At 47.2% G+C, this 15,419-nt stretch overlaps 1 long non-coding RNA gene across 1 annotated transcript; it reads right to left on the bottom strand.

Moving 5' to 3' along the window:
- Positions 1–6,191: 6,191 nt before the first annotated feature.
- On the bottom strand, positions 6,192–7,966 carry LOC132245684 (uncharacterized). The gene is made up of 2 exons (XR_009457387.1): positions 7,862–7,966; positions 6,192–6,853 (listed from the first exon to the last, which is right to left on the bottom strand). It is a non-coding gene; the product is annotated as an uncharacterized LOC132245684 (long non-coding RNA).
- Positions 7,967–15,419: the final 7,453 nt, after the last annotated feature.

The following is a 15,419-nucleotide window of genomic DNA, read 5'->3' as shown; positions in this document are numbered from 1 at the left end:
TAGGTTCAGTGAACCTAAGCTATGACAGGGTGAGGTAAAGTCATGTTACTGCTAGTCAGTTAGTTAATAAATGTGATAATTCTGAGTGCTACACGTGAACCTGAAAAAGCATTCAGCCTCTGAGATGGTTTTGTGAGATAACTTTATGCTATATGCTATTAAATAAGGTTTGGCATTTCGGACTTCTAAATATGTCATAAACAAGGGTATAATTATTTTAGAGCCACTTCCATGTTTGGCTTTCCTGTCTCTTGTTTTTTTGGGTCAAGCTTCTCCTGGACCATCTTCTGAAGTAAAGGATGAGGAAGTACATCATGTGGCCATCTTCTTTCACTTCACCTACTTTGTGCAGGAAGAGCCGAACCTGCCACCGAAAAAGCAAGTGTGGCAATGAGCTAAGTGCTGGGGAGATGTCACCTTGACAAGTTCAGTACAAAGTGGAAAGCTTTTTTATAAGAGGCTACAGGTTTTCAAATGAAAAATAGCTCTACTTCTTCTCTGCGGTTGACAGTTCCTAAACAATAAAATAGTAATGGGAAAGCCCTGTTCTCCTTAAAATATCCCGATAGTACCTCTAGGAACGTGAACACTTGATCTGTGCAGGTTTTTAGAGGATGGAGTTGAAGTGTGTGGAGTGAAATTTGATTTTGTTGGTCTTGTTAGAAAAAGGGCTGGGGAGCGTGAATACCCTTCTCTAAGGTACAACCCAGCATCTGAGTGACTCTGAACACTTTCTGAGTGTGTGTCGGGAGCTCTGGGACACTCCTCCCCCTTCCTTGCAGTTCATTGGGTTTTTGTGGCACTATTATACACAAAATTCAATTATGGAAATGTTCTCAAATACTGACTTCTTGTCTGAATCAAGCTCAATGCCCAGTTCAAAGTGCTGTAGAATATCCCCAAAAAAGGAAACCTTGAGTTTCAGCAAGTTTTTCCCTACCCTCCCAGTAGTACACCTATTAAGTCACGTGCAGAAAACCCAGAAGAACTGGGACCGAACACGTGACCACAAGCAGAGGGAGTAGGTCATCGCATCCCTGATTTTGGCCTTTCTACGACTGTCTTTACAACCATCACGAAGGTCTGGCTCTTACTGCACGGCACCTTCTGTCTTGCTCAGGGTCTTTCTTTCTTTTTGCTGCTTTTGTTGCAGTAGGTGGGTGGCCGGCATAAGGGAGCCCACAACTGAGGTTGGCATTTTAAGGGCATTTGGGACACTAATGGCCAGAGTGGAAAAGGGACCAGGTGAGGAGATGCTGTGTCATGCCATGTGCAAAGCATAGGTGTGCCCAGTCAGGAGTGACAATCCAGATCCTGAGCTAGGTGTCCAGGAGCCCCTTAGATTGAATGAAGACACACAAGCCTCTCCAATCCAAACCAGACAGCATGTTCCTTCACTCCTTTCAAAGCCCACAGCATATGGAGCAATATCCAACATCCCGCCTCTCTCCCCAACTGGGGGCATTCCCTGCACCCCTGTCTTCCAGGGAGTGTGGGATCCAAAACTGGAACCTGCCTAAGGCTGAATCCTTCCTGCAGTGCAACAAGCATCAGATGTGGGAGGTACCTTTGCCCCCGAGATCCCAGTGGTACGGGACAGAAAGAGGAAGACTTGGGTTCTGGAGCCTACTTTCCATCCAGCCTTTTGCAGGCAAAGAAAGTGGTGAGAGGCTGAGGGCAAGTGGAGCAAAGGGACAAGGGGGGGAAAGGAGAGCACTGACAGTGACAGATGGGTCCCCTCCATTTCCTGGTCCCTGGGTCCCTACCAGATGTCCCAGAGAGTCGCACACAAGTTTTGAGACTTGATCCCATCACTACTGCAGATGTGTCATGTCTCCTCTACTCCCTGATGTGTTTCAGGTTCGCCGCCAGCACGGCAAAATGTTTGACAGCCTGGACACGATCGAAGACCTGCCGTGCCATGGCCAGTCTGGCTGTTTTCCCCACTACCGTAGAAGGCCACCATACACGTGTTGTTGCTGTGACCAATGCAGAAGGCTGGTCTGCCAAGGTTGCTGCTGGTCCATACCCCACTGGTGGTGCCGTCAGGTTAGCTCTGGAGGCTGCTGGCCATGTTAAATGCAGCTTGAATATCCACAGCACTTGGAGCAACACAGATATGGAAAGGGAGATACAGACTCACAGCTGATGTGAAGAACATAGCTGGGAGCAGGGCTAAGCACTCAGCACCTCCACTGTGAGCGCTTTGCATTGCTAGAAGACTCCCTCTCCTATACACGTGTTTCCTATGCCTTGCTTTGTCACTCTAGGAACCTTGAATTCTCCACACCGTTAAGCAGTGAGGCCTCTTCATGCCGTGCACTTATATAAACGGAGGCCTCTGCTTCCCTAGAGTCCACGTGTAATCCATTGCAGACCACTTGACACAGCCACAGTGGTGTCAAAGGGGTTTGGTATCAACAGGAAAGATAAGCTGTTTTATTTTTAGCTTCTAGCTAAAATATTGGCTACAGGAACTTTCTCATGGAGAAGCTGCTTATTCGCCTCCTTACATGGTGCTTTTCCTCATGTGGCATTATTCAGGGAGACAAGTAGTAAATAAATCGATGGAAACAACTCAGAATTTCAAGTCAGCAGTTGCACAGAAAGAAGCACACCTCGTACACAATGGGCCAGGAGCAGAAACCCAGTTGTGGCCCTTTGGAAATCTTTGGGAGTATTTTGTCTCTCCTCCGGATCCCTTCTGTGTCTGTATATTCAAGTTCTTCACTGCATTAAAATGACGCTGTAGCATGATATTTCCCTCCTGGGCTTTTTCCCCTCCATTCCTTATTTGCAACCGTGCTGGTGAAACTCTCCTGCACAGAGACCCGCACCCAGCATGGCTCAATTTACCCCACAGGTACTAAATATAATGCACAGTAGTTAAAGCACATTAATGCATATGTAGCCATTCCCCTTTTCTAATGCAAAGCGATGCAATCACTGAAACCTTAGCATCTTTATCCGAAGAGATTGGTTCCATGTGAATGGGTTTAGGATCGTTCTGCAGACAACGAGGAGACACTGGTGCCTGTGAAGAGGGGTTCAGCATCGGGTGCCTTGGCTCTGTGTGCAGAGAATGGAGAGATGGTAGGCACCCCGCTGGGGACCATCTTGACAGCCCACGAGTACTTAGTAATCACCTAGAGAAATGCTAAAGGAGGGGGCAGTTCTGCACTCCCACCCAGCTCAAGAGCTTTTACACCTGCCTTGCAGTTTGCTAAGGTGCCTCCGTTCAGCCAGTGAGGGAGCTAGGGCCCACCTCTTGAACACCGTCAGGCATTCACCCAGCAAGGGGTGACCTGGGTGCCTGACTCTTCAGAGACGCTGCACTGGGGAGTGCTTGCGTTCTGGTCCCTGCCCCACAGAAACAGAAAGAACCAGGTAGAATACAACAACTCTTCAAGTCCTTTTCTTGGGCTCCTCTTTCCAGGGCTTTCAGGGCTATATGCCTGTTTTCACCTTCAGACTGCTGGCCTTCTTCCAAGTAAGATATGTCTAGGTGAAAGCATCAGAGCCATACTGTGCACATCTTTCCCAGGACACATCCCACTTTTCCACAAGTAAGAGAAAATTCATCACCAAAACACTTCATTACAAACGGGGAAATTTAATCTTCTTTATATTGCCCTAGTGTGTTGGGTTTTTTTAACATGTCCTGAGGATATCTGTTTGAGTGTTTGGACACTTTGTCCCCAAACAGAAACCTTTTTCTAACCTTGAAAACTGAAAGCCACTATCACTGGTCCATAAAGCTTCATTTCCAGATGTTTTGCCTGCTTCAGCAGAAATTCGGTAACTACAGGCCAGGCCTGGAAAAAGTCTATTAGCCGATCTGTTTGTTATATGTAATGTATAGGAACTATTAGCACATTGCTCCATCTTGCTCACTTACATCATTGGGGTGAATCTGCAAACCAATCTTGCTTTACATACGTTCAAACCTTTCTTTAGAACGAGTGCACCCGAAACACAAATCCTGATGCATCTTCACCGTAAAGTCACTCGCGGCGGCCTACAGCTAGAATAACTGTCGCGTTCTCCTCCGCTCTCCTATTACAGGCCTACCCATACCAGGCAGATTTTGGAAAGGAGACACAGTACACATTAACTCCAGTCACACGGTAGTGGGAGCCAAGGGGTTGTAATGTCTTCTAAAATATATGGTCTGTAATCCTGAAACTGTTTATGCCTTGGGCTTGTGGCAATGGTGTAAGAAGCCCTGTGGATTATAATTATAGAATAATCTGAGCCTAAAAATTATTTCCCCTCACTGCCACAGACACAGGCCTAGCCTTCTTATTGGGTGATGCCCTGACGAAGGAGGATTACATCCCTTATGAACTTTCACAGAGGAAATCCAGCTCAGACAACAGAGCTGCACATCCGCCATTCTCTCTTCACCACCGAGGGCGTTCCTCTTCCTCTACACACCACTCCCCTTGACGTTCAGGAGAGAGAGGTCAACAATAAGTTTAAACAGCAGCAAAGAACCCAAGCATTATGCATTAATGCACCGTAGTTATGGTGCATTAAGTTTAGTACCTGTAGTCATAGGAACTAACTCAATGCGCGGTAACGGGCACTACTGCAGAGTAGCGCAGCACGCGCCTTCTTAGTGATGCTAATGCACACTAGACTAATTCTCCTGCGCATCAGCCCATTAGCACAGCTTTTGCCGTGACAGACTATGAGCAGGAGAAATGCTCTACTGTGCATTTAGCATCTCGTGTAGACGCGCCCACTCACGATGAATTAGCTTCTTAACAATGTGAGGCCACAGGGCACAGGCACCTCCCCAGCCCCTGAACTCAGCCTCCCGCCATCACAGGGAAATATGATCTGAAAATAGGTCTAATGATACAGGTCTGAGATAAAAGCAATCTGGCTGTCCATGGATTTGAAATGTCTGAACGCTTTCCTGCGGTGGGCTCATTAAATCCTTCCACAATCTATGAAATAATATTAATTAACATAGCTATCCCCAAAGCATGTTGAATAAAGTTGCCAAGCTTCAGGGAATGACGAGGAAACATAAGAGAAGAAAGAAAAAGCTAAGACAATAATACCAAAAAAACCAAACCCCAACATAACGATTTCACACGAGTTCATGCACCTTCCCCACTTGGAGTTTCAGACGCGCCCGCACATCAGAGCGTGGACTGAACTGGGGGCTCTTCTCTGCTTGCTGTCGCTGGAGAGTTGGAGAATCCAGCTGAAAATGAGGAATGGGCCCATAAGGCTCGGCTTGGTGATATATATGATCCCCAGAAGGGAACTGCTTCTGCTTCCATCATTGTACCAAAGAAGAAAAAACGGCGTCACTGTACCTGGGACACAGGCTCTCAACATCAATCACAGAGCAGGCAAGAGGAAAAGAAAGCACCTGAGGAAACAATCATGCCTGAGGAATCTTGGAAATACATAGATCAGGCACCTCGCAGAGCTGCTGAGTCCTCAGGATTGCCACTTGTGTCGGTGGCCATCCTGGGTGCACAACATGCCTGAAAGCCATGCCATTAAACTCAGCCGTGAATTTGTACGTTGCTTTTCATTTCCAGCTCTCTGGCACTCCAGGGCTTTCAAGCACTCGGCAGTCTCCATTCTCCCCTGTAATCCTACAGGAGGAAACCTTCATCATTTCAGTTCAGGGGAAATGGCATGGGGTACTACTGCCTCCAGGTTCATTTAGACACAAGGATGCAGACAGGGCATGGGCTCCCCCGTTTTCAGAGAGCTGCGTTTACAATCCAGGATTGCAGATGAGATCTGCTTAGGATTGATGTGCCTTAATTTGGACATGCTTTTGCACAACCCATGTTGGAGGTAGGAATGACTGGGAGGGAGGCATGAGAGCGCTCTCTGTTTTTAATAGTATATCAGGAAAGGGCTGGAAAGATTTGAGGGCTGATACTCTGTTTCTGCAATGTGGAAAGTGCAGTATTATCACTCCTGGAGCCACGGCTGAAAAGGACCAAGGGCTCTATATGAGAGACAAGTGCAAACACCTAATGTTGGGTAGGAGGAAAGCCCAGGGCACACAGACATGCTCCAGGGCTGATTTTCATCTCTGTGTAGCACTTCAGTAGGAATTGAGTCATGCTGGGTGCGGGGCTCTGCACGGGAGGGAATTTCACCAGCATGCCTGCAAATAAGGAACGGAGGGCAAAAAACCTAGGAGGCAAATATTATGCTGCAGACGAAGTTTAATGTACGGAAGAAATTGAGAATACAGACACGGAAGGGATACAGAGGAGAGAGCGAATTTCCCCAAGGTTTTCCAAAGGGTCACAGCTGGGATTATACATCTGTTGTCACCAAACATCTTCTACACGTCTGTGGCTGTGTCAAGTGGTCTGCAATGGATTACAAGTGGACTGTAAGGAGGCAGAGGCATCCATTGAAATGACAGCACCGCATGAAGAGGCCTTAATGTTTAACAGTGCAGAGAATACAAAGTTCCTAGAGTAACAAAGCAAAGCGTAGGAGACAGGAGAATGGGGGAGGGAGTCTTGTAGCAATGCCAAGCCCTCACACTTAGCACTGCTCTGAGCCATGTCCGTCGGGTCAGCCAGGAATCTGTATCTTGCTTGTCATGTCCACTTTCCTCCACGTGCCGTGGATATCCGAGCTGGATTTAGCATGGCCAGCACCTTCCGTATCTGCCCCTACCGCCCCACCCGGGGCAACAGCACCATCCCTGCCAAATTAGCTGTCCAGTGCATGGATCATAGCAACAACAATAACATGGCCTTCTGCGGCGGGGTCTCCAACAACAATCTGGACTCTGGTAGTACAGGTCATCCAGCATGTCCAGGCTGTCAGACATCTTGCAGTGATGGAGGCGAACCTGAAACACAGCAGGGAGCAGAGGAAACATGACACATGGGCAGTGCTGATTGATCAAAGGGGCCTAACTTGGGTGCGAGTCTCAGAGCAATCTGGCAGGGACATAGAGACTATGGAATGGAGCATGGAAATGCTGACCTCAGCCCTCCTTTGTCCCGGTGTCACAGCTCTCCTTTCCTCCACCTCCTTGCTTTCCTCTACTTCTCATCAACCGCTCCCCCCAACAACACCTTCGAAGCCTTCTCTCTTCCTTTGCCTTCAAAATGCTGGCTGGAAAGCAGGCTCCAGGGCCCTGTGGGGCAGCTGCAGCAGGAGTGGGGCAGGGAGCATTTAGTGCAGGCCAAGGCAACCCCTGGTCCGATGGCGCAAGCACAGTCCTGGGATGCGGGGAATGTGCCTTCACTTCAGGACCCAGAACCCAAGTCTTCCTCTTTCTGTCTCCTACCACTGGGATCTGGAGGCAAAGGTGGATTGCACCCTGAAGCTTGTTGCACTGCAGGAAGGATTCAGCCTTAGGCAGTTGGCAGTTCTGGATCCCACAATCCCGGGAAATGTCAGGGCTGCCGGGAATCACCCCAGTTGGGGAGAGAGGTGGGATTTGGGATATTGCTCCCTCTCTTCTGAGCTTTTCAGTGACTGAACTTGCTGCCTGCTTTAAATTGGAGGACCTAAAGTCTCTTCTTTGAGCTAAGGGGGCCTTGGGCATCAGGGTCAGGATTTGGATTGTCACTCCTGACTGCGCACTCCTACACCTTGAACAACACATGGCACTTCATCACTTCAGCTGGGTGCCTCTTTCATTCTGGCCATTACTGTCCCAAATGCCCTTGAAATGCCAACCTCAGCTGGGGGGCCCTAATTCCTGCCACCCACCATGTTCAGTAAAACAACAAAAACAAGTGAAAGACCCTGAGCATTGTGAAAACCAATGAACACAAGAGCAAGTTCAGTTTTTAAATTACAGCGGAAAGAAAGATACTTGGAAGAGATGAAGCTGAATTGGACTTACCTGGCTCACTGAAGAGAGAAGTCAAGAAGTGATTAAAATATCCTCACTGTGCAACCTTTTATACAGTTGTCAGACGGACGGGAGCATTTGCGGCATCTTCTGTACTTGATGTCCTGGTTAATGACAAAACGTGTGAGTGTCACGTGTGCCAACCCGCCAAATACTGTAATTGTTTCACTCTGTGTTTGTAATTATTGTGTTTTTAATTTAGTTTAGGACTGGCAAATTACACCCCTCCAGGTGTCTTTTCAATTAAAAGTTTATGGGTCAACCTTCTTCCTGCTCTTGCTCTATGGACTTCATTAGAGTTGGAGGATTTGGGGTACGTCTGCAGGGTACGCAGAGCAGGTGTTGGTGGAACCATTTGCTCTCCTGTGCATGAATCCAGTTTGGTCCATACTGTTATGCGGTGGGGAGCGGGGTGTTTCTGAAACCCAAAGAGGAGAAGGAGCCATTGTTTAGTATGCTCAGGTGCGCACCTGACATTTTCGGATTCAGTGCCCACCAAAACCCATGGATGTCAGCACATTGACTGGGGGAAGGACTGACATGCTTCATACGTCTTGCGAACCCCACCTATGGGTTTTATAACTTCTGGAGTGCCTTCAACTTTGACTGTGTATTATTTTACTTTATGTCAAGGTTTGGTTATCTTTTTGTCTCTGGGTTCAATTTCCCCCTCATCTCAATTAGAGATGTATTTCTTCATTAATATCCAGTGGTTTCACCAATGCAGCAACAGCAGGGTTCATGACAGAAGCCTATTGCTGTGCTGCTTGGTGGCAATGGCAGGGCATGGTTGTAGGAGAACAGAAACCATGGGGTCTTACGAAAGGTCTGAGTACAGCTTTGAAGCTGTATGAGATGAACATCCTTGACTTTTTCCACACCGAACTAAGGGATTTGTTGGAAAGTTCACGATGGACCTCTGATCTGTCCCATGTAGCATTTCTTGTGTTCTTACTGAGGTGAAGTGTGTTGAGTTGATTGAGCTAATCTGAACCCTTTAGCTTCCCACCCTTTACAGAACAACACCCAAACAAAGTTTTCATTCATTTGAGAAAGTAGAGGCATCTTTCCCTCTTTCAAATGCCCTAGAAATTCATTACTATATTGAGTAACACCACCACCAGATCTGCCCCATGGAATTTTATCAAAAAACTGAGAAAAACCTGCCACTGCTTCTTCAATGTAAATCAAAGAGCCCCAAATTCCAGGAGTACTATTCATGACCTAATTAGTGCTTAAAAACAAGTGAGCTTTATTTGCATTTTTAAGGGGGCTGCCTCGCTACATACAGGAGTGTCTTCCTGTACGAAATTATGAACTTTGTAATTATGTAATGGTTACTGCCCTGTAACAGCTTTAATGACAGTTAATGAAGTGCTTCAATTTTCTAAATTCTGAGAATATTAGAATATCCACCGTGTCACTGATTAGCCCTAGGTTCAGTGAACCTAAGCTATGACAGGGTGAGGTAAAGTCATGTTACTGCTAGTCAGTTAGTTAATAAATGTGATAATTCTGAGTGCTACACGTGAACCTGAAAAAGCATTCAGCCTCTGAGATGGTTTTGTGAGATAACTTTATGCTATATGCTATTAAATAAGGTTTGGCATTTCGGACTTCTAAATATGTCATAAACAAGGGTATAATTATTTTAGAGCCACTTCCATGTTTGGCTTTCCTGTCTCTTGTTTTTTTGGGTCAAGCTTCTCCTGGACCATCTTCTGAAGTAAAGGATGAGGAAGTACATCATGTGGCCATCTTCTTTCACTTCACCTACTTTGTGCAGGAAGAGCCGAACCTGCCACCGAAAAAGCAAGTGTGGCAATGAGCTAAGTGCTGGGGAGATGTCACCTTGACAAGTTCAGTACAAAGTGGAAAGCTTTTTTATAAGAGGCTACAGGTTTTCAAATGAAAAATAGCTCTACTTCTTCTCTGCGGTTGACAGTTCCTAAACAATAAAATAGTAATGGGAAAGCCCTGTTCTCCTTAAAATATCCCGATAGTACCTCTAGGAACGTGAACACTTGATCTGTGCAGGTTTTTAGAGGATGGAGTTGAAGTGTGTGGAGTGAAATTTGATTTTGTTGGTCTTGTTAGAAAAAGGGCTGGGGAGCGTGAATACCCTTCTCTAAGGTACAACCCAGCATCTGAGTGACTCTGAACACTTTCTGAGTGTGTGTCGGGAGCTCTGGGACACTCCTCCCCCTTCCTTGCAGTTCATTGGGTTTTTGTGGCACTATTATACACAAAATTCAATTATGGAAATGTTCTCAAATACTGACTTCTTGTCTGAATCAAGCTCAATGCCCAGTTCAAAGTGCTGTAGAATATCCCCAAAAAAGGAAACCTTGAGTTTCAGCAAGTTTTTCCCTACCCTCCCAGTAGTACACCTATTAAGTCACGTGCAGAAAACCCAGAAGAACTGGGACCGAACACGTGACCACAAGCAGAGGGAGTAGGTCATCGCATCCCTGATTTTGGCCTTTCTACGACTGTCTTTACAACCATCACGAAGGTCTGGCTCTTACTGCACGGCACCTTCTGTCTTGCTCAGGGTCTTTCTTTCTTTTTGCTGCTTTTGTTGCAGTAGGTGGGTGGCCGGCATAAGGGAGCCCACAACTGAGGTTGGCATTTTAAGGGCATTTGGGACACTAATGGCCAGAGTGGAAAAGGGACCAGGTGAGGAGATGCTGTGTCATGCCATGTGCAAAGCATAGGTGTGCCCAGTCAGGAGTGACAATCCAGATCCTGAGCTAGGTGTCCAGGAGCCCCTTAGATTGAATGAAGACACACAAGCCTCTCCAATCCAAACCAGACAGCATGTTCCTTCACTCCTTTCAAAGCCCACAGCATATGGAGCAATATCCAACATCCCGCCTCTCTCCCCAACTGGGGGCATTCCCTGCACCCCTGTCTTCCAGGGAGTGTGGGATCCAAAACTGGAACCTGCCTAAGGCTGAATCCTTCCTGCAGTGCAACAAGCATCAGATGTGGGAGGTACCTTTGCCCCCGAGATCCCAGTGGTACGGGACAGAAAGAGGAAGACTTGGGTTCTGGAGCCTACTTTCCATCCAGCCTTTTGCAGGCAAAGAAAGTGGTGAGAGGCTGAGGGCAAGTGGAGCAAAGGGACAAGGGGGGGAAAGGAGAGCACTGACAGTGACAGATGGGTCCCCTCCATTTCCTGGTCCCTGGGTCCCTACCAGATGTCCCAGAGAGTCGCACACAAGTTTTGAGACTTGATCCCATCACTACTGCAGATGTGTCATGTCTCCTCTACTCCCTGATGTGTTTCAGGTTCGCCGCCAGCACGGCAAAATGTTTGACAGCCTGGACACGATCGAAGACCTGCCGTGCCATGGCCAGTCTGGCTGTTTTCCCCACTACCGTAGAAGGCCACCATACACGTGTTGTTGCTGTGACCAATGCAGAAGGCTGGTCTGCCAAGGTTGCTGCTGGTCCATACCCCACTGGTGGTGCCGTCAGGTTAGCTCTGGAGGCTGCTGGCCATGTTAAATGCAGCTTGAATATCCACAGCACTTGGAGCAACACAGATATGGAAAGGGAGATACAGACTCACAGCTGATGTGAAGAACATAGCTGGGAGCAGGGCTAAGCACTCAGCACCTCCACTGTGAGCGCTTTGCATTGCTAGAAGACTCCCTCTCCTATACACGTGTTTCCTATGCCTTGCTTTGTCACTCTAGGAACCTTGAATTCTCCACACCGTTAAGCAGTGAGGCCTCTTCATGCCGTGCACTTATATAAACGGAGGCCTCTGCTTCCCTAGAGTCCACGTGTAATCCATTGCAGACCACTTGACACAGCCACAGTGGTGTCAAAGGGGTTTGGTATCAACAGGAAAGATAAGCTGTTTTATTTTTAGCTTCTAGCTAAAATATTGGCTACAGGAACTTTCTCATGGAGAAGCTGCTTATTCGCCTCCTTACATGGTGCTTTTCCTCATGTGGCATTATTCAGGGAGACAAGTAGTAAATAAATCGATGGAAACAACTCAGAATTTCAAGTCAGCAGTTGCACAGAAAGAAGCACACCTCGTACACAATGGGCCAGGAGCAGAAACCCAGTTGTGGCCCTTTGGAAATCTTTGGGAGTATTTTGTCTCTCCTCCGGATCCCTTCTGTGTCTGTATATTCAAGTTCTTCACTGCATTAAAATGACGCTGTAGCATGATATTTCCCTCCTGGGCTTTTTCCCCTCCATTCCTTATTTGCAACCGTGCTGGTGAAACTCTCCTGCACAGAGACCCGCACCCAGCATGGCTCAATTTACCCCACAGGTACTAAATATAATGCACAGTAGTTAAAGCACATTAATGCATATGTAGCCATTCCCCTTTTCTAATGCAAAGCGATGCAATCACTGAAACCTTAGCATCTTTATCCGAAGAGATTGGTTCCATGTGAATGGGTTTAGGATCGTTCTGCAGACAACGAGGAGACACTGGTGCCTGTGAAGAGGGGTTCAGCATCGGGTGCCTTGGCTCTGTGTGCAGAGAATGGAGAGATGGTAGGCACCCCGCTGGGGACCATCTTGACAGCCCACGAGTACTTAGTAATCACCTAGAGAAATGCTAAAGGAGGGGGCAGTTCTGCACTCCCACCCAGCTCAAGAGCTTTTACACCTGCCTTGCAGTTTGCTAAGGTGCCTCCGTTCAGCCAGTGAGGGAGCTAGGGCCCACCTCTTGAACACCGTCAGGCATTCACCCAGCAAGGGGTGACCTGGGTGCCTGACTCTTCAGAGACGCTGCACTGGGGAGTGCTTGCGTTCTGGTCCCTGCCCCACAGAAACAGAAAGAACCAGGTAGAATACAACAACTCTTCAAGTCCTTTTCTTGGGCTCCTCTTTCCAGGGCTTTCAGGGCTATATGCCTGTTTTCAACTTCAGACTGCTGGCCTTCTTCCAAGTAAGATATGTCTAGGTGAAAGCATCAGAGCCATACTGTGCACATCTTTCCCAGGACACATCCCACTTTTCCACAAGTAAGAGAAAATTCATCACCAAAACACTTCATTACAAACGGGGAAATTTAATCTTCTTTATATTGCCCTAGTGTGTTGGGTTTTTTTAACATGTCCTGAGGATATCTGTTTGAGTGTTTGGACACTTTGTCCCCAAACAGAAACCTTTTTCTAACCTTGAAAACTGAAAGCCACTATCACTGGTCCATAAAGCTTCATTTCCAGATGTTTTGCCTGCTTCAGCAGAAATTCGGTAACTACAGGCCAGGCCTGGAAAAAGTCTATTAGCCGATCTGTTTGTTATATGTAATGTATAGGAACTATTAGCACATTGCTCCATCTTGCTCACTTACATCATTGGGGTGAATCTGCAAACCAATCTTGCTTTACATACGTTCAAACCTTTCTTTAGAACGAGTGCACCCGAAACACAAATCCTGATGCATCTTCACCGTAAAGTCACTCGCGGCGGCCTACAGCTAGAATAACTGTCGCGTTCTCCTCCGCTCTCCTATTACAGGCCTACCCATACCAGGCAGATTTTGGAAAGGAGACACAGTACACATTAACTCCAGTCACACGGTAGTGGGAGCCAAGGGGTTGTAATGTCTTCTAAAATATATGGTCTGTAATCCTGAAACTGTTTATGCCTTGGGCTTGTGGCAATGGTGTAAGAAGCCCTGTGGATTATAATTATAGAATAATCTGAGCCTAAAAATTATTTCCCCTCACTGCCACAGACACAGGCCTAGCCTTCTTATTGGGTGATGCCCTGACGAAGGAGGATTACATCCCTTATGAACTTTCACAGAGGAAATCCAGCTCAGACAACAGAGCTGCACATCCGCCATTCTCTCTTCACCACCGAGGGCGTTCCTCTTCCTCTACACACCACTCCCCTTGACGTTCAGGAGAGAGAGGTCAACAATAAGTTTAAACAGCAGCAAAGAACCCAAGCATTATGCATTAATGCACCGTAGTTATGGTGCATTAAGTTTAGTACCTGTAGTCATAGGAACTAACTCAATGCGCGGTAACGGGCACTACTGCAGAGTAGCGCAGCACGCGCCTTCTTAGTGATGCTAATGCACACTAGACTAATTCTCCTGCGCATCAGCCCATTAGCACAGCTTTTGCCGTGACAGACTATGAGCAGGAGAAATGCTCTACTGTGCATTTAGCATCTCGTGTAGACGCGCCCACTCACGATGAATTAGCTTCTTAACAATGTGAGGCCACAGGGCACAGGCACCTCCCCAGCCCCTGAACTCAGCCTCCCGCCATCACAGGGAAATATGATCTGAAAATAGGTCTAATGATACAGGTCTGAGATAAAAGCAATCTGGCTGTCCATGGATTTGAAATGTCTGAACGCTTTCCTGCGGTGGGCTCATTAAATCCTTCCACAATCTATGAAATAATATTAATTAACATAGCTATCCCCAAAGCATGTTGAATAAAGTTGCCAAGCTTCAGGGAATGACGAGGAAACATAAGAGAAGAAAGAAAAAGCTAAGACAATAATACCAAAAAAACCAAACCCCAACATAACGATTTCACACGAGTTCATGCACCTTCCCCACTTGGAGTTTCAGACGCGCCCGCACATCAGAGCGTGGACTGAACTGGGGGCTCTTCTCTGCTTGCTGTCGCTGGAGAGTTGGAGAATCCAGCTGAAAATGAGGAATGGGCCCATAAGGCTCGGCTTGGTGATATATATGATCCCCAGAAGGGAACTGCTTCTGCTTCCATCATTGTACCAAAGAAGAAAAAACGGCGTCACTGTACCTGGGACACAGGCTCTCAACATCAATCACAGAGCAGGCAAGAGGAAAAGAAAGCACCTGAGGAAACAATCATGCCTGAGGAATCTTGGAAATACATAGATCAGGCACCTCGCAGAGCTGCTGAGTCCTCAGGATTGCCACTTGTGTCGGTGGCCATCCTGGGTGCACAACATGCCTGAAAGCCATGCCATTAAACTCAGCCGTGAATTTGTACGTTGCTTTTCATTTCCAGCTCTCTGGCACTCCAGGGCTTTCAAGCACTCGGCAGTCTCCATTCTCCCCTGTAATCCTACAGGAGGAAACCTTCATCATTTCAGTTCAGGGGAAATGGCATGGGGTACTACTGCCTCCAGGTTCATTTAGACACAAGGATGCAGACAGGGCATGGGCTCCCCCGTTTTCAGAGAGCTGCGTTTACAATCCAGGATTGCAGATGAGATCTGCTTAGGATTGATGTGCCTTAATTTGGACATGCTTTTGCACAACCCATGTTGGAGGTAGGAATGACTGGGAGGGAGGCATGAGAGCGCTCTCTGTTTTTAATAGTATATCAGGAAAGGGCTGGAAAGATTTGAGGGCTGATACTCTGTTTCTGCAATGTGGAAAGTGCAGTATTATCACTCCTGGAGCCACGGCTGAAAAGGACCAAGGGCTCTATATGAGAGACAAGTGCAAACACCTAATGTTGGGTAGGAGGAAAGCCCAGGGCACACAGACATGCTCCAGGGCTGATTTTCATCTCTGTGTAGCACTTCAGTAGGAATTGAGTCATGCTGGGTGCGG

Source organism: Alligator mississippiensis, chromosome 15 (assembly GCF_030867095.1).
Source record: "Alligator mississippiensis isolate rAllMis1 chromosome 15, rAllMis1, whole genome shotgun sequence".
Lineage (NCBI taxonomy): Eukaryota > Metazoa > Chordata > Crocodylia > Alligatoridae > Alligator > Alligator mississippiensis.
This window is presented reverse-complemented; position numbering and strand designations above follow the sequence as displayed.